Here is a 20,946-nt window from a genome sequence, read left to right on the forward strand (position 1 = left end):
TTTCAGGGCAAGATGATATGATCAAATGAGCGAGGACTTGACAAAATCCTAACTCATCAATCAAAGAGTGCACCAGGAAATAAGGACTAGGTAGCACAATCTATCTTAGAATGATGATTCAATAACCACCATGCTAAGAATGAGAATATTGTCCATTTACTACCAAGCAACTAGTTGCTAGGGGTACTGATTTCACACATCATAGTTCACCCGTCGGCATTCCGGTTGCAACAACACGGAAGCCGAGAAATGAATAATGATGCGAGAAGTATCACTGCAACAAGAATTCATAAGAGGGTGTGCAATTCCAATGATATTCCTGATATAAAGATGGTAATACCTCAAGGTAGAACAGACCAGAAGCTGGATTGCAACTTGATCTGCGGAACACAACTGCTTTGACCCAATCCTGGAAATGGAAAAGGGTACCGGAGTTTGTTTCTCCTAGTCACTCTGGAATAGAATGGCTTGATGGACCACAAGAGTAATAGGCATCGATGAATGAATGCACACATACTCTTCACTATCAATTGATAGACGAGGTCAGAAGACAACTAAAAAGGGACAACCCAAAGGAACATATGTTTTTCTGAGTTGTGGATGCATGGATTAGTATGCCGAACAAATTCAGCATATCTCTTCTGGATAACCCATGCCGAAAGGTTGAGCTGGCAGAGTCACAACATACAATCGAGAACTCATCGCGAGCACTCCTGTTATGATCTTTTGATCCAACAACTTTTGCCATAAGTGGTTCATAGTATTTGGAAGAAGGAAATACCACGGACCTCGAGGACTAATGCAAAGGTTACTAATAACCTAAAGGAACTAGCAACACTATCAACATGAAGTAAGTGGGGAAATCTCGGGTTCAGAAACCCAGGAGTAGAATGCCTACTAACTATGTGGCATCACGGGATGCCTTCGGGAATGATGGCCAGAATCATCACACTGGGACACAAATTATGGCTAGATTACTAGATGATCCGCTAAGACACCTAGGGTCATAATAATAACTCCAACATATATGTCGAGGTAATAGAATACCTCAACTCAGCAATTAGTGTGATTAACTTGGCCCAAAGGAACATCAAAACCAGAGGGAAAGGATTTGCAAGTGCATCAGATTGTTTAGAAACCTGGGATGACTCGGACACCATAACGGCTGTAAATGCTCAAAAATATTTGAGACATGCTACAAAAATGGTGGCATAACCACTCATAAGCGCAATATCAAGGTTTCGAAAACCAACTATGAACACACGGAAATAGAGCAGACTGAACTGAGGCTTGAAATCCATCAATCCTATAAGTCTACAGATTAGTAACACGTGATCCTGATAGAAAGAAGAGATAGCCTAGTTCCTTAACCCCGTAGGAAAGATATGATGACTCGGATCAGAAGGCATAAGGTATAAGGAGTAAAAAGAGCCTTACGTTCCATCCCACAATCAATTCCCTTATATAACTAAAGAATTTCTAGACTCAACTTCGACCAGTTTGACTTGGTAATCCTACAGGCAGTCAAGCTCTGATACCAAAGCTGTCAGGACCCCGATCCCGAGTCACACCGATCTAGCATGTAACACATCATATCACTTTGCGGCCTCACGCACGGTATTCCCACGGGTGCCACCTTACCTGGCCCGGGACCGTTTGCGCCTTTTGGCTCACGTATATGATAGTGCCGCTAGCATCCATATGATAAACAACCCGGGCTGACATGGCTAGTCGTGAACCCAAAGTGGCACTAACTTACAGGGACAGGCATACATGACCCAACAACGAACGTGTCGGTCATCAGCGAGTGAATCCGGGCTGTAGCAACTGGGCTAGCAGGACTCCGGTAAACCGGGCTGTAGCAGGCTAACAGGACTCCGGTATTCATCGCGTGACATTTCCCCGAAGGGACAGACACAGGAACGAAGAAGGACACATGCCGGCCAGCCTAAGTGTTCCGGAGCAGTAGCAAGCTACCATGGCTCAGTGGATGCACTAGGAGACATTTCCCGGTAAGAGAGGCTACTAAGGATAAACAACTAGATAGTCAGATCCCACACATACCAAGCATTTCAATAACATACACACAATATGCTCGATATGTGCAAATACAACATGGCATCACAACATGACCCTACAACTCAAGTATTATATTCAATAGGCTCCGAGGAGCGAGATATTACAAACATGGGTCTCATGACCCAACATTCAGAGCAAATCAGTCAAAGCACAAGCGGAAGCTTAACTTGTCTGAGTACAGACATCTACAAATGAAAAAGGCTGAGAAGCCTGTCTATCTACCAGATCCTGCCGAGGGCACAAGATCGTAGCTGAGGTAACAAGCTAAACGTCGAAGTCCACGTGGAACTACTAGCGACACTGAAGTCTCTCTGCAAAAACATAAATTAAGCAACGTGAGTACAAATGTACCCAGCAAGACTTACATCAGAACTAACTACATATGCATCATTATCAACAAAGGGGATGGTGGGGTTTAACTGCAGCAAGCCAGCTTTGACTCGGTGGCTATCCTGAACTACGACTGCAAGTAACTCTTTTGAGGTGGCGCACACGAGTCCACATATTCACCATATCAATACACCACTATGGAACCGCTCCCGTCTCCCTACGAGAACGCCATCCATAGCACTCACACTTATCTCGCGTATTTTAAAGTATCCACTTTCACTTGTCTATGAACTGTACAGGCAACCCAGAAGTCCTTTACCGCGGACACGGCTATTCAAATAGATGATGTTAACCCTGCAGGGGTGTACTTCTTCACACACGCTCTCACCACTTACCGCCGTTTACAAGACATGTACTCGGCAACCTTCAAGCGGAAGCCCAGCGAGGGGGTCGGCCACGACCTGACTAACCACACAAGTCTCTCGTCCAGGTTTATCGCCTATTCGGGTTCCATCTGCAAGGAGATCCGGTCGGGGTGTCGCTCACGGCCCCAAATGATGTGTGCAGGGTTCCCAAGCCCACCTCGACAGGTGGATCTACGCTTGGTACACCGTGCCATGGTGCCTAGTCTGTCCCAAGACCACCTGTACCGGGTACCACTTGGTAGACTACTAACACAACCTACAAACACCAGAAACTAGTTGCAACTCCTGGAGAGAGATCGAGTTGATTAATAAGTCGCGAGGGGCACTTAAGCATTCCAATGCGTGGTAGTAACTGGTCATGGATCACAAACACGGAACTCAGTTCCTGAGGACGGCTGCAATGAGACAACCCACCATGTACTCCTACATGGCCTCTCACCGCTACCTTTACCAAATCGTGTTCACACACTTAGCTCTCAATAGTAGGACATGTTCACCACATTCCAATTCATCCCCGATGAATCAGACCTGACTCAACTCTAAGCAGTAGCAGGCATGACAAACAAAACATGAATGAGTAGGCACATCAGGGCTCAAACAACTCCTACTCATGCTAGTGGGTTTCATCTATTTACCGTGGCAATGACAGGTCATGCAGAGGATAAGGGGTTCAGCTACCGCAGCAAGTAACAAATATGTCGTTGTTGCCCTAATGCAGTAAAAGAGAGCAGGAGCGAAAGAGTGGGATTGTATCGGAATGAACAAGGGGGTTTTGCTTGCCTGGCACTTCTGAAGATAGTATAGTTCTTCATCGGTGTCATTGATCTCATCGTCGATATCACGTCTATCGAGAGGGAACAATTACCGGCAACAGAGAGGAAACACAATCAATGCAATGCAACACTATGATGCATGATCATGACATGGCAACATGCTGGTGTTTTGAGCTAATGCAGCTAGCAAAAAAGTTAAATGTAGTTGGTTTGAACCCTAAGTTCAAATCCAAACTCCATATGTGAAATTCAAATGTCATTTATATGATTTGTGTTAAACAGCAGCTATAAGTTGTTCTAACATGCATGCCAATGGTACAGATGGATAGATTGGATTTTTCTGATCATTTTTCATATATAAATTATTTAATTTGGAGTTACGGTTGAATTTCTATGAATTTTAGAAGTTTTGAACATTTTTTGGAATTTCCTGAATTAAAACTAATCCAGAAAATGAGTTATGGCGTCAGCACTACGTCATTGTGACATCAGCAGGTCAACGGGGTGGTCTAGGTCAAACTGACCAGTGGATCCCGCATGTCAGTGTTATTAGTCTAACTAATTTTTAGTTAGTCCTAATCCTAACTTAATTAGCAGGCGGGTCCCATTTGTCATTGACCCAAAGGGGTCAAACTCGGCCCACCCGGGGTCAACTTGGTCAACAGGTCAAACCTGCCGGCGTTGAGCCGCCAGCGAGGCCGAGACGGCGGAGAGCGTCGGAAACGCTGCCCCGGCCACGGTTCGATGTGCGGGTGGGTGCTACGGGTAGCTCGCGGTGTGGCGCATCCAACGGTGGCGGTGGTTGGTGCTGGGGTGGCCGGGAACGACGACGGCGTCGAGCCGGGCGGCGGCCGGAGCTCGGGTGTTCGCGGGACCGGCGCTGCATTGTGCAAACGAGCGCAGCGTGGCGCTGGGAAGACTCTACGCGCGACGGTGAGCTTGTTGGGCGCACGCCCGGGACCAAATGGTCACCAGAGCGTCACCGACGATGAACGCAGGCGGCGGTGCATGCGGGTGAACGCGATGCAGCAGCTACGGCGTGCGAGAGAGGGAGCGGAGAAGGGAATCAGGGGAAGGAGCTCACTACGGTTACGTCGAGGCGAACAGCAAGCTCGGGGAGGGGCCGGAGCAAGCAGGGCGGCGATGGCGATCTCGGCGGACCGAGGTTGAAGAAGACGGCATGGTCGGCATTCGAGGGCGTCCGGTGGGGCGTGGCTCGATGAGGGGGTCGAGGACGACGTTGCGGAGCTTCTGGGCGCGTCGGTGAGACGTGGGGTGGCCGGTCGTCACGCCAACGACGGGCGGCGGCGACGGCTGCGCTCGGGCATGAGAGGGAGAAAGAGCAGAGGAGGGAAAGAACTCGAGAGAGAGTGAGGGGCGGTCGGGGAGGCTGCGTGGCATGCACGGAGGCATCCAGGGCGGCGGGGACGCAGGCAGGCAGGGAGCTCGCGTGGCGCGCGGAGCGCACGCGCGCGTCGGGCACGCGCCCTGTCCGACTGGCGGGAGGACAACGACGACTAGCACAGGCTAGTGGGCTGGGCCGTGCTGGGCCAGGCCAGGTGAGCGCCAGGTAAAACCCTCTCTCTCTGCTTTCTGTTTTTCTTTTCTATTTTTCTTTCTCTGTTCTAGTTTAGTTTAGGCACTAAACCATTTTTCATAAATTCTGAAATTATTTGTGGGAGCTCTCTGCAATATACAAGTGACCCACAATTATTTTCAAAATATCTGGAGGTATAAAATTATTTATAGCTTTTATTTGCTCCAACTCAAATAGAATATGGATTAATTCAAAAATCCAAATTGTCCTAGAAATATACTCATCATTTTTGTCAGAGGTTTCCACCTTAACCAGAAATCATGAGCATTTTAAGGCATTTTGGGATCATTGAAAAATATTTTATTTAATTCTATTTGAAGTCATTTGGTGCTAGGGTTTGAATCAATCCCCATTTCAAGATTAAGAGCCAAATAAACATGATGCAACACATGACTAGCTAGCCCAGAGCAGATCAGAACTAGGGATGTGACAGGGCGCTGGCGGTGTGCTGGGCGTTGGAGTGTGGCGAGGTAGCCGCCGAACGGTGGGCGGCTGGGCTGGATGTGGATGGGTTTGAGACCCAATTTATCTAGCGTTTTCTAGTTAGTTGGAGGGAAAAATAAGCGCCAAGGTGGAGAACTGGAAGGAAATTTGGATATTTTTTTATCAAGGAGAACTGGAGGGAAATTGTTTTGGAAGAACCGGGACATTGTTACATATATTAATTTGTTTGGAATATAAATTTTCCAAAAAGTGTTTTTGGCATGGAAAAATAGAGTATATTGTATTTATTATTTTATTGATTGAAAGGGAAATTAGATATAGATAAATAGCAATGGCTTTATAAAATTGATTTACGTAATATGTGCTAAATAACCTATAACATGGGTTCTCGCTCTAACAGCTGCGATCGGCTGGCAGATCCTGCTCCTGATCGGTCGTCTCGACCAAGATCGTATCATTCCCACACGCCTTCCAATGGAGGCTATGACCGGTGTGGGACAAAACTACGACTAACATCAATGGTAGAAGTTGTGACCCGTCTAGGAACATGTTGTGACCAACGAGGATGGCAACTTTTGATCGGTGCTGAGAGCACAAGTGGTGGTGCTACAAAGTGGCGACGATGATATGCGTCAGCTACCACCGCCCATCGACGGTGTTGTAACGACATATCCATGGTGATAGAGCATAAGGGGAGGGTATCCCAGCTACACCACGGTTCAAAAAACCGACCATACTTGCAGTCATATCAGAAAAAGGAAACTTGCAACCTCAATGGCTGGTTAAAGAAAAACATTGTAACTCATTCGACCGATATGACTCCTGATCGGTTGCCTCAACCAAGATCACGTCATCCCCACACGACTGCCCATGGAAGCTATGACCGATGTGGGAGAAAGCTAAGGCCGACAATGCTAGAAGTTGCAATCAGCCCGGGAGCATGTTGTAACCCGCGAGGCCGATGACTTGTGACCTGTGTTGAGAGTGCATGGGGTGGTGCTACGAAATTGGCGACGACGATATGCGTCAGCTATGACCGACCGCCAGCTGTGTTGTAACGACATATCCAAGAGGCTGACAGATCAATCTAGCCTCCTCATTCCTTCCACCTTCATGGCGATAGAGAATAAGGAGAGGGATACCAGCTGCACGCACGGTTTAAAAAACCGAGCGGACTTGCAGTTGTACTAGAGAAGGAAACCTGCGACCTTGATGCTAAAATGATCATTGACTATGCTCATGTTGGTAGAGAAGCAAACTTGGTTTGATAGCATCTATAAAGTAAGAGAAAAGTGGGCTGAATGTTATATGAGGGATGCTTTTACCTTAGGGATGCGAAGCACGCAACTAAGCGAGAGCCTAAACAATGACTTGAAACTACACCTGAAATCAGACCTTGCCCTTGTTCGTTTTTTCAAGCATTTTGAAAGGGTTGTGAAAGGGAAACGAGACAATGAGTTGAATTCGGAGTATGAGTCCAGAGAGAAACTACCTAGAATCAAAATAACTACTGGGAGCATTGAGAATGATTTTCATGGTTATGGATGTACTAAGAGTTACACAGAATTATTGAGGGTATGCTTCATCCCATTTACCATTGTGCTTAACTTACGGTTTCAGCAAAATCAATGTTTTTTCTAATATGAGCAATCCTTTAATGATGCAGGGTTCTAGTGTCGAACAACTGTACATAAATGACATGTTTCTATCAGATCCCTTTTGTCATCAGTAGAATTGAAGATCCATTTTATCAAAGGAGGACTTGAAGAGTGGTGAATGCTAAAGATTGGATGGATGTTGCTGGTCATGCATTCATTTTCTTATAATGTTGGTCATGTACTAATTAGTTAAATCTGCCCTAGGGAAAGCATGTGGAAATTCTAGTATTTTAACGTTTGTACTCCTCTTGAATTTGTCAATGCGAGATCAGCAGTTGGTTAAGACTATTAAGTGGAATTCACTTGGTTGTAACCTGCACAGGTTGATTCTTCAGTTTCGTAGCAGGTTCAGTTCAGAAGAGTGTGATTCTTCAGTTTTGCAGTAGCTTTTTTCTTCAGTTTTGCGGCAGCTTTTTTTTTGAGTAACTGTTTTGCGGCAGCTGTGAACGGCTGATTGCATTAGGCAACGGCTGGGTAGATGGGCTTTCTTGGCCCATATCAATGCGTTCGCTAGGCTCGCTGGGGTCATCTAAGAAGGCACGGTACCTGTGCCGGCAGAGGATCCGGTTCCCCACTACCCCCCTCCGCCGCCGCTTCCAACAGGGTGCAACCGCCCCTTCCGCCGCCGCCCTTGCCCGGTGCGGCGACGCCGCCGCGCGCCACAAGGAGCCCAGGACCAGCAAGTCGGCGCCTCCCCGTACGACCGCGCGAGCGCTGCTGCGTGCTGGTCCAGCGACCCCCGCCGTTCAGGGGACGCCATCGCCGCCGCCTGGTGTCGAAATTCTTGGTACTCCAGCCGTCCTCCGGTTGCCTCCCTCCTCTTAGAACTCCAGGCAGGACGACCAGCCGACTAGGACGACGCCTCCCACCGCTCCTGACCAGGACACTGGTAATAGAAGCATCTTTATGTCATACTTCAACTTGTGAAGATTGTGAACTACTAGAATTAGAAATATTAGGGAAAGGAACTAGAAATTATTAGTGTATATGATAAATGATGCCGCTGTTCACATTGTCTTGATTGTCCGATTGCAGCTGTTGTTTGCTAGTTGCGTATATCTGGATCTTGTGCTTGCTAATTGATAGTATATTTGTAGTTGCTGGTTGCTTTGTATTTTATTACAATTTGTTTATCTATTGATTGGAGTGTCTATTAGTAATATGGCTTAAAAACTGGACATCGAACCGGCCTCTCCAATGTCTTGAGACCGAGCCAGATCAGGTTTCAGAGTGGCAGCTTCATGGCTTGCTGATGTGCTTCTTTTTTAAGTTCTAAATAGGACCCTTGTAGAAGTAAACTAGTACTACTAGACCATCCAACCCATCGATGTCTGTTGTTGCAATAAAGACCAAACCAAGTCTGTTTAAGGAATTATAGGAAGACATGTTCATGTTAGTTTTGTCCCTTGTCACTCAGCGCAGTAACTATATTTCTTTTTGTTACAGTGTATCAATGGATTTAGAATCTATAAAGGAGCTATTGCTTTCTCCAAGACCAAGTGAGGAATACTTGGCCCGTGTTGCTGGTTTTCTTGACTTTACGTACATCGGGAAAATTTCTGATGCCAAGATCCATTGCCCATGCGTCATATGTGTCAATGGATCGTTACAGAAGCGGGAGGACGTGTACGACCACTTGGTTTGTAGCGGATTTTCACCTCAATATACTGTTTGGGGTTGCCATGGGGAAACAACATCATTCATCTTTGCTAATAAACAAGGTGAAACTCCAACACATATGAGGAGTAACAAAAGGTCACGATCACAGTTTGAAGGAACAAAATCTAATATGCGTTAGTTAGTGGAAGATGTTTTCTGTGGACCTCCAACGATAGAACCCGAAGCCCAAAATACGTCTAAACCAGTACCAGACCCTGAATCACAGGCTTTCTATGACCTTTTGAGAGATGTAGATCAACCTTTATGGCCAGGCTGTGAACTATCCATCCTTTCTCTTGTTGTTATTCTCTTCCACATAAAAGCCACTAACAAGTGGAGCAATAAATCTTTAAATGATTTGCTAGCAGTTCTGCAGAAAGCAATTCCTAATGGTAAGAATTTACCTACTACATTTTCTGAGGCGAAGAAGATCGTTGGAAAGCTTGGGCTTAGTTATGTGAGAATTCATTCTTGTGAAAATAACTGCCAGCTTTATAGGAAAGAGAAAGCGAGTGATGATTTTTGTTCAGTGTGTGGAACTTCAAGGTGGAAGAACATACCAGATAAAACTAATTTGACTAAGAAGGAAAGAAGGAAGGCAATCCCAAGGAAGGTGTTACGGTACTTTACAATTAAGCCAAGGCTTAAGAGGCTTTTCATGCACAAAGATACAGCTACAGCTTTAAGATGGCATGATGAAGAGCGCACAAAGGATGGAGCATCGCATCATATAGCTGATTCAGAGGTTTGGAAGGCCATTGATTCTAAGTATAAACACATTGCATCAGACCCCCGGAACATGAGGTTTGGAGTAGGAGCTGATGGGTTCAATCCATTTGGGAAGATGAGTTCCAAACATAGCTGTTGGCCCGTGGTCTTAGTGCCCTATAATCTTCCTCCATGGTTATGCATGAAAGCCTCCTCTCTTCTGCTTACTTTGATTATTCCAGGTTACCCTGGAAAGAACTTCCATGTATTCATGGAACCAGTTTATGAGGAACTAGCTGAGTTGTTTGAAGTTGGAATGTTAACATATGATGCATCTCGAGATGAGACGTTCCAACTTTATGCGGTTGTGTTGTGTACTGTGAGTGACTACCCCGGGCTTGCAATTGCTTCAGGACATAGCACCAGTTCTGAGTCCGGTTGTTTCCCATGTAGTGATGAAACTTGGTCTTTGCGCTTGAAACATGGGGGGAAGTTCTGTTTCATGGGACATCACCGATTTCTGCACCCAAACCATGAGTTCCGCTATGAATCTGACTTGTTTGATGGATTGGAGGAACACAAAACAGAACCAACTCTTTATTCTAAAGTTGGAGTTTTAGATAAGATAAAATCAATTAAGAACTTCAATGATTCCAAAACTTGGAAGTTTGTTAACGGGTTTTTTCTCTCATTTGACTTATTGGGACTACAATTTGCTCCGCCACAATCTAGATATTATGCACATTGAAAAGAATGTATGTGAAAATATATATGGGACACTTCTAGGAATAGAGGGCAAGTCAAAGGATAATTTAAAGGCATGACTTGACCTGCAGGACATGAAAATCAGGCCAGAGCTACATCCTCAAAAAAACAATGACAAGTATTTTCTTCCTCCTGCTTCTTACGTTGTCAAAGAAACAGAAGCAGCAGTTTTGCAAAGTACTTCATGATATAAGAGTACCAGATGGGTATTCGGGGAACATCTCAAGATGTGTAAATGTTTCTGAAGGGAGAATTTCAGGCCTTAAAAGCCATGATTGTCATATTCTGATGCAACAACTATTGCCTGTTGCATTGAGAGGCTTACTTCCAGATAATGTCACATCTGTCTTGTTTGATCTATGTGCATATTTTAGAGAAGTTAGTGCAAAGGTTCTTCATGTGAGAGATCTTGAGAAGTTAGAGCAAAGAATAAAGATAACATTATGCCGTATGGAGATGATATTTCCGCCCGGATTTTTTACTGTTATGGTGCATTTGGTTCTTCATCTAGCAACAGAGGCAAAAATAGGTGGCCCTGTGGCCTACCATTCAATGTGTTTCTGGAAAGGTATTTTGTCAAAAATGAGACATATATATTTTCTAATTATTACTATACTACATTCATTAAAAAAATTGTCTTCTTTTTTCATTTTTTATTTATGCAGGTATCTCTGTGTCCTGAAGTCATATGTGCGTAACAGAGCACATCCAGAAGGATCTATCGCTGAAGCACATCTTGCAGACGAGTGCATGACATTTTGTTCAAGATATATTGATGGTTTCGCCACCAAGCATAATCGGCCTTCAAGGAATGACGATGACGATGAGGCGGTTGATGTTGAACAAGGATCAACTCTATTTCCTTCAGTAGGAAAACCACTTGGAAAGCCTGGCAATTATGTTCTTAGAGGGATGACTAAATTCCAAGCACATAGATATGTGTTGTTCAACTGCTCAGATGTCAACCCATGCCTTCGGTAGTACCTCAATCCTCTAAATAATATCAGTTTTTTTGACATGTTTTCACAACTCTTTCTCTGACTTCAAAACTAATTATAAAATTACTTTGCAGAGCTCACGCCGACGAGATCACTAGCGAGCGTGGTGTCTCAAACATGGTCGAGTCCATCCAACATGATAAGTTCAATGACTGGTTCAAAGCTCATGTAAGTCCGTTTTTCATATTCTTTGTATGTACGACTGAAGCCATTTACTAAACAACTTCTTAATCTACAGATAATTAAATTGGAGAAGGAAAATGGTATTGGTAGTATTAATAATGATATTAGATGGCTAGCACGTGGCCCAGTAGATGCAGCAAAAAGGTACCGTGCTTACAACTCCAGAGGATATCGGTTTAGGCCTAAACGGTTAGACATGGTGAGTCAAAATAGTGGAGCGGTGGTACATGCCAAAACATCTACATATGTTGCACCAGGTGATGCGACCCCTATTTTAGGTGATGTGACTTACTATGGCAGGATAATTGATATTATTCAGTTGAACTACTCTGGACAATTTTCGGTGGATTTATTTAAGTGTGAATGGGTTGATATTTCTGAAAAAGGAATTAAAAAGGACAAGTATGACTACACACTTGTTAACTTCTCACATTTGATGCACAAAGGAGACAAGATTGAGCATGAGCCTTTTATTTTGCCTAACCAAGCCGATCAAGTGTTTTACCTAGAAAACGAACTGAACCCAGGTTGGTCAGTGGTGATGCAGAATAAACTACCTAGAGATAGATATGACACTGGAAATGATGAATGCACACGAGATGTAGAAGCTGAGCCATTCCATGTTTCTCACCTCACGGATATGTTTAAAACGAAAAGGAAAGATCAACATTGGGTAAGGTCTGATATTGAGGGAACAATTGTGGATGCTAATAATAATTCTTTGATCGATGAAGAACGGTGATGGTACATCATATAAAGGTACTTCTCTGTTCAACCAACATTTTCTTGATTATATATACACTGTAGTTTTAGCTAAAGTCAAAGCTGAGTTTGCAGGACATTAATAACCATTGTATGTTCTTGCAGATCATTGGCTGAGCTTACACCCTTCAAATTTTTTGAAGGAATGAGGTCTTTCACTCAACATATAAACCCAATTTTTCTTTTTCTTTATTGCTTTTCAGTTTCTCGTCCTATTTTCCATAGATGCTGCCATTCTGGATCCCTATATGCATTGAATTTAACTTGACTCTTGTTAATTTGTTATGAACTTTTTCTCATGCGCTTCAGTGAATCTTCTTTTTCAGAAATTTTTGCAAGTTAAGATTACAAGGATTGTTCTAAACTGGTGGATGAAGCAATGTGTTCTTTTAGCGGGCTTTTATATGTTTGCATAGTATTTGTTCCTCAAACATGAAGCTTGGAAATATTCAGAAAATTGTTACTAAAGTTAAGCTTTATGTACAACATATTGTCATTGGAAATAGATACACTTTTGTTGAAGAAGTATTATGTCAGATTTACCATCTTGTAAACTTAGTTTACGTCTGTTTGAAATTGGCGTTCTAATTTATGTGGGATGCTTGTTTGCTGTCAAAACCTGATTCAATATTTTCTTTGTTGTTGTGAACCAACCATTGCACGTGTTACTTTTGTTGCTTCCACTTGCAGCTAGGTGCTAGCTGTAGTGCCTGTTGCTTACACTTGCAGCTGGTTGCTAGCCATCTTGCCGCTCAGATCGGGTGCCTAACTATTGATGATATGAATTTGAACTGCTGATGCAATGGCCAGTAGTAGAGGAGCCATGGGGACGCAATACAGCAGAGGAGCCATGGGGACGCACTACAGCAGAGGCGCTCAAAGAAGAGCAGCAGAGGTTGAGGTGTTCAAGAAAAACAGTAGCAAAGTAGCCTTGGTCACGTGACATTCCCTTCCTTCTCGCTCTTGCCCTTATCTCTCTCTCTGTGTGTGAAAGTGTGGCTCCCCTTGATCTTTTTTTCGTGAGAAACTGTTAAATCTATTCAACTTCAATCATGGCAGTACAACGGACACCAGAAATAAAAAATTACATCTAGATTCATAGACCACCTAGCGATGATTACAAGCAATGAAGCGATCCCAAGGCGTGCCGCTGTCATCGCTCCTCCCTCGCCGGAGTCGGGCACAACTTGTTGTAGTAGACAGTCAGGAATTTTTCGTGCTAAAGACCTATAGGACCAACGCACCTTAACCGAACGAGGCATAGGTTCCCTTTTCTCCAGTCGAACCACCAGTCCGGTTCTTAAAACTATCTTCAAATTTAAGCTCTCGTTCGTTGTTGGTCTTCCACTCCTTTGTGAGTATTCACGTCAAATACTTAATTTCATATGATCATTTTAAAGTTTGCATTTCACATTTATGGTTGTTGAGTTATCCTAAAATTCATGTACAAATATAGTTAATATGATATTCAATGCAACCAGACCAAAAATAGTTTGGTATTTACCAACCAAAATGTATTCTTTTTCGTACCATATTACCAAATAATGAAAACACTATTTACCAAAACAAGAACGTATTATCGTTGACACATGGGCCCTATGTGTCAAGGTATTTGTGATCTATGCATGCACTTGATTTTAGTTTTTCTAGTCCCCCCCTATAATAGAGCTTGTAACACTATGTATCAACCATGATTATGTTTTACTACCATTGTTGAACTATGTAACACATTTCGGTAACACATATTCATATGTTACCACATCAAGATCTATGTAACACACTTGACCAACACATATTTACATGTTACTATTACAATATCCCGGTAACACATTTTGAGGCCTTATATGGTATGTGTTACTGCCTGTCTTTCGACACAAAATGTTGTGTTACTGTAATTTCCCTTGTCACACATTTTTCAATCTGTTACATGATTGTGTTACTTAAAGTCCTTTGGCATACTAATGGCGCACCTTGAGGTGATGCGCCATTAGTATGAATATTATGGTTTTTTTTACTTTTCTGATTTTTGCACAGGTTACAAAATATATTATTGGACAGAATATAGACAGCAGCACACAACAACATCAGATTCATCGAATACAATAGAAGATTAGTCTCCCAATACAATTCATCATATTAGTCTCCAAATTCAAAAGACCGAACAAAGATAAAACAATACAAGTTTCAAGACCGCAGTATCGAGTTTGTCTTCACATTACAAGTCGATATCGATCATCTAAACTACCATCACATAGAAGAGAGCTGCGGTCATCACGATGAGAATCATCGCGATCAAACTGGTCTTCATCCGGTTCCTCCAACGCTCCCTCCTCTCTCCCGCTAGATAGCGGGTGTATCTAGATTCGGCCTCCGCCCTAGTGGTGTACCCTTTGTAACTGTTACCGTTGAAACGGTGAACCTGTCTCCGACACTCCTCCCAGTTGTCGTAGACTTCGGGAACCTTACCCTTGTACACGACATACGACGACATCTCTATGCACAAGCCAAATAACAGACAATACATAAGCAATATGTAAGTATGCAACAAAAGGATCGGAAGAGAAAAGCAAGACATTAATAGCACGATTCATGGTCCTACTAATAAATAGCATCGATTACATCTAAGTTGAACGACTATCCAAACCAAAGAGACATATGAATTCATTAAAGTTTAATTACAACATGAGCCAATCAATGTTTCAGAACTACACATCACTACTTTCGACTCGACTCATTGGACAGGAGCGTGGATGAAGCCGCCGTCTGTCGTGATGGTCATGAAATTGCGGTCGTTGTCAGCCTGCATTTGTAGCATTCCGTCTATCTCGCTGTTGGATGGTTGATATCCGAGGAAGAACTGCCCCGAGGTATGAAGGACATCTTGATGGATGATGTCCGTAAACTCCCACTGGCTGGGAAAGAATTCTTGTCTGAGGTCCGCGTCCTGGATTGCCGACAAGCTCGTGGCCCAATCTTTGAGATTATTTGGTAGCAGAAGGTGATGATGGTCCCTTACGATCGCCTGCATGTGATGGAGGGCGTAGTAGGCATCCTTCTGACCACCAGGTGGCTTCGTGACGCACCAGAACTTCGTACTGTGGGAGAACATGTGCTTGCCGTACTTACGAACTGCCCTGGTGAAGGTGCCTCCAGATTTGGCATAGCCGGGGAGAACATCATCAAGAACTTTCTTGATATTTGTGTAGTCTATCTTGGAGTTACGGTTCGGGTCGAAATACGTGGCCATGGAATATTTCGAGCTTAAGAGGATGAGTGTGCAATGTGTGTCACTGCACAGAACACGGAATGTTAGAAAAAAAAGAACGATCAAAATCTAAGAAATCATATGTTACGGGGCAGTTAAGGGATGACTTACTCGGGAAAGTAAGCCACAAGGAAGTTATCCTTATCTGGGTTTGCCAGAATGACGCCTTCGAGGTGTGAACTCGCGACTTGGCGGTCCCCAGCACTGCTCAAGTGCTTGGCACGCATGTAGAAGGGGTCGACTATCACGACGTCCGGGGTCTTGTCTCTAATGATCCGCATCTCCATACTTAGCAAAAACAGCCGAACGAAGATGTAGTGCAGCGGATGAAGGTTAAACATAGCAAAGATGTCATCAAACCACAGGACGATCGTACCCCCGATGTCGCCATCCACAAAGCCCTTGCCCTCTGGCACCTTGGCCACGAAAACCGGGTATGCCACATCATTCTCTCTGAGACGCCGCTTCTCCAAAGAAAGAACACTGTCATGCAGACTCCGCATAGCACCGGTTGCAGCATTGAGCATATTTTTTGGTAGCATCGCCCTACCCGCCACAAGCACCCTCCTCGAGATATCCTTAGGTGAAGGTGGCCCGTCCTGAGCACGGATCGAACTCAGTGCTGGCTGGCTCGCACCGGCGCCCTTGTTAGTCTTTCGTTTCCGTCCCTTCTTCTTGATCTCCTGTAATGGGACCGAGTTCTGCTCACAGACCGCCTTCTTGAGCGTGTTGGGGCTGATAATATTTCGCACCTCAGCTATGTGAGGCTCGGTGAAGGCGGGAGCTGGAGGCATCTCCTGAGAACTGAATGCCAGACGACGCCTGTTGCAATTGGATTTCTCCGCCGTACCAGCTAGATCGCGGTCATCTTGGTTGGGTTCTTGAGAAAGAGGCCCGCAGAACTCGTCAGCATACCCATGTTCGGCAAAGTACTTATCGACGTTGTTAGATGTACCTTCGTCGTTGTCGTTGTCGTCCGGATCCTGCGCCATATGTATGTCCGGATCCTGTGCCATAGGGATGTCCGGCATAGGGATGTCCGGCAGGTCCGGTAGCGTTGCGGCGTTCTTGCCATGTCTTGGCGCCGGCACGACTGGCGGTCTTGTCTGTGGGGTGGTGTCCCCCGCCCCCAAGTGAATCTGGCTCTTCGGCCAAAGCAGGGGCCAGCTTACGCAGGCGCTGAGGGTCATCTCATCTTCTTCATCGGCCCTAGCGGGTCGAATCGAAGGTAACAGCTCGTCGCAGCCTGGCAGCACCCAAACCACTTCAACCCTATACACTGTGGGTGGCATCGGATTACCGTAAAACATGGGGTTGCCCGGTTGAACGATTCTTCCCTTGGCGACATCGACCAACTCGCCGCCCATGAAGTGCAGAAGAGTGCAAGGAATGTTGGCGGTGCCCTGCGAAAACATGTAGGGCATCAGGGATGCCCAGTCAAAGGCAAGGAGATGAAGTCATCGGCCGAGAGGCTTAGTTACCGTGATGCCGTCAAGCTCGGCTAATGTCAAGGCACCACCAACGGTGGGCGTGCAACTGACGGAGGGGCCACTTGCTAGCGAGGTGCCGGCCGGCGTACACCCGGGTGCATTAAGCTCTAATGCCCGTGCCGGCGCCGGAGACACGAATACCGCCTCCGCCGGAGACACCAATGGTGCCGCCTGCGCACTGTGCGAGTTGCTGGCCGTGAAGCTGGGAACCGGGGGAGGCCCCTGTTAGACGCCCGCAATCCAGGTCGTAAGCCCATGAATCAACATAGGCACCATGGCGTTGAGCTTCATTCCCAGTTGTTGTTCCACTTGCTCTTGGACAAGCTCTGGAATCCGCGCCACTTGTGCCTTGAGTGCTTCAACCTCGCGCGACTGGCTTTCCGAGCTGGTCTTTTTCTCCTTTCCCCCACCAGCGGTATAGTATGACGACCATTTTGTGGACAAGACTTTGCCGGCCACACGACCAGCTGACGTCGGCTTACTGAACTTATCCTTGTTTTTCATTATGTTCAACGCCCTATTTAAAGGGGTGTCGAAAGGGGAGCTCTGAGACAACCCCGCGCTACTGCTTTCAGTGTCCTGCGGAAGGAACGTGAACCATTTAGAAATATTGGGGATTAATTAGAATGCAACCATATGGAGCTAATTACGCGGGGGTGTATTCCTTACCAGTACAAGCTTGAGCGCCCTGATCTTGAGATTCGTGGTAAGCTCCTTTGTTACTGGGTCCTCCTTGTACCGGGCCCTGAGAAAGTTCCTGGTCTGCTTGTCACGATATTTCTCGAAGCGGGGCGGTAGGCCTTGCTCGGCACGCTTCGCGTCCTTCTTGTCCCATATAGGCTCCACCACTCTATAACCGCCGGGACCGAGTTGGTGGACCCTAAGTTAAACTTCCGCATTTCTTTCCCCCACTGACTTGATTCGGAGGTTGCGCTGCTCTCGCACTTGATCTTGAACTCCTTGTACTCATCTTCGCTCATCAAAGGATATTTCGCCTTGATCTTGTCATAACTACCACCTTTGTCAATCATTGCCTTCACCGTGCTTCTCCAAGTAGACAGGGCCGTGCTCATCCTCGTGAGGGTGGTACTGTTCACTTTACTCCCTGAGAGGCGTGTGTTTGCAAACTCAGTGGGGAACTTGTATCATTCGTGCAGCTTCGTGAAGAGGAGGCTGCGCAAATTCCCGTGGTCCTTATGCCTTAGGTTCTCGGTGTTGATCGAGATGGTGCTCCGGAGAATGCACCCGAGATGAACCGAGTACCCCTTGACTACTTGTTTGGGCGCCGTCGGATTCCTGTCGGAGTCCACTTCAGTAAATTCCTCCCTGACGGTGCCGAGCACGCTCGGGCGCCGGTCGTTCCGTTGCCTCTTCGGTTGTCTGCCATATGTTTGTGCGCCGCCATCATCAGTGGTGGCATCCTCGGCGGCGCCATCAGTGGTGTCATCCCCGACGCCACTAGGTGTTGTGTAGTCAGGATCGGTGTCTTCTGTGGCGTCCTCATAGCGGTGATGTTCTTTCTCCAACTCCTGGGACAGCTCCCAGAATTGCTTGCCGCCCGAACCGCCGGCCTCATCGTTGTGGGCCATGTTTCGCTCTAAATAGGAAAAAAGTTTGGTCAAAAAGTTGGTTATTGTCAAGGAACAAGATCATGGTCTCATCATTTAGGGTTTGTCGACACCGAGGCATCCTAAAAGCTAAGCTTTTATCATTTAGGGTTTGTCAACACCGAGGCACCCTAAAAGCCTAAGCGTACATCATTTAGGTTCTCATCGACACCGAGGCATCCGGGGCAGCCAAGTTAAGTTTTCATCATTTAGGGTTTATCGATGCCGAGGCACCCTAGGTTGGGCCTAATCACTTGGCTCTATTGCCACCTGCTATGTTGGGTTTATCATCTAGGGTTTATCGATGCTAAGGAGAATTCTAAGTTGGGCCTAATCACTTGGCTCTATTGCCACCTATGGTTTAATGCAGCAAGAATGGCGGGGCAGTTGATCCTACTTAACTAAGTACTAAGATACCCCGGCCCATGCATTAGTCGCAAGTACCCCATATGTCCTATTTTTAGCAAAGTCATGCTAAAATTCACGGAAAATTTCAGCATGACCTTTGCTGAAAATAGGACATATGGAGTACCCGAATTTGCCATAACGGAAGTTAATCGACATTTCGGCAAACTCAAGGGCCTCTCGGGGTACCTGCAATATCATCACGACACAATGGTCGGATACAAAACCCAGCAAACTATCAAGATGATCATCATCTTTGCAAGTCATTACACAACCCAGCAAGACAAAATTTGCTAATTGTAACACACAACCAAACTCATAACAGTCCATAACCACACATAGAACCAGATAATGCCCATGCTACTTGAGCTATTAACAACATCACAGAGCTAAAAAGTAAATACATGCACACAAGGACTTCTGTTACTGGAATGAGAAATTACTGACAGCCTTGTCGCGTGTAACAAATTATGTTGCAACCTATAATCACTTGTTCAGGTATAGACTAAAGAATAAATGCAAAGAGCGGGATGGCTTGTCACACGCGTTCAACATCAACAAGAAACATCAACAAAGGGAATACGCAGCCGCATGCCTCACTGTGAGCAGGCGAAGAACATATCATATATTAGCAGATAAATCTCAGTTTCGAACGGCACTATTCTCATTGCTTCTTTTAATACTACCAAGAAAGCAACTGTGCATACAGGAACAACGAGGACATAGGTTGCCCAGCCTACAATAGCAACTGAAAATCACAGGCTAGCACTCATACCAAGTTTAGCTAGTAAAATTGTCAACCTAGACGTGCATATCATTGGATTCTCAAGAGGATGTAGTTTCTAAACATATATTTTTCATCACATATAATATAATACATATTTAGCTAGTTAAATTGTCAACCTAGAACTACGTGCATGCCTTATAAGCTGAGATGAAGGGGGTAGACTTCCTAACAATGTGATGCTAAACACCCATTTGTAGAGCAGTGTCAACAATTAGAATGCTATTACCACTTACTAGGGATAAATCTACTTTGGTAACCTCAAAATATTATACTTTGGTAACCATTACATAAAAGAGACAACAATTATGACTAGATTGCAAAAAATCAAAACAAGCATGTTGCAATCAATAGGTAAATCATTTCACCATAACAATGTAAGAACAAAAGTAACAACAGGATGATTGCAAAATTACTTTGTGATCCTGATTCAGAAAATACTTTAAATACCAGGTTTGGCATGGAAACATGACAGGCGTAATGTTGCAAATTCTTAGCCAAACTGTTCTGGACTCTCCACTCTACACATTTATGTTCAGATAAGAGCAACGTGACTAGAATTTAATGCACTCCAGATAATGCATATATTATTACAAGCAAAGATAGGCATAGCATTGGCAATCATCATGGATAAAGCTTTAATGTAAACAACTGTGAGCATGAACATACACAACACATGGACACCAGTTACCAGCAAGAGATCATTAATCCAGTGTTTTCAGGGGCCGAGGGGAGCACGGGGCCAGGGGCCATGGCGCGGCCAGGGTGTGGCCAGGGGACGAGGGGGGAGGGGAACCGGTGTAGCTCACCGAGAGGAAGACGATGGCGAGCTCGTGCTTGGCCGGGGTTGACGAGGTGACGTGGATCGGCAGTGAGGCCGCGGTGGCCGAAGGTGGAAGAAGGCGCAGACGCCATAGACGATGGAGGCATCGGTGTCGTAGAGGCGCCGGAGACCTTGCCCTACAAGACAGAGAAGGGGCCGTCAGCTGCGCAGGCGGGGGGCAAGGGGAGAAG

The sequence above is a fragment of the Triticum dicoccoides genome, chromosome 2B (genome assembly GCF_002162155.2).
Source record: "Triticum dicoccoides isolate Atlit2015 ecotype Zavitan chromosome 2B, WEW_v2.0, whole genome shotgun sequence".
Taxonomy (NCBI): domain Eukaryota; kingdom Viridiplantae; phylum Streptophyta; class Magnoliopsida; order Poales; family Poaceae; genus Triticum; species Triticum dicoccoides.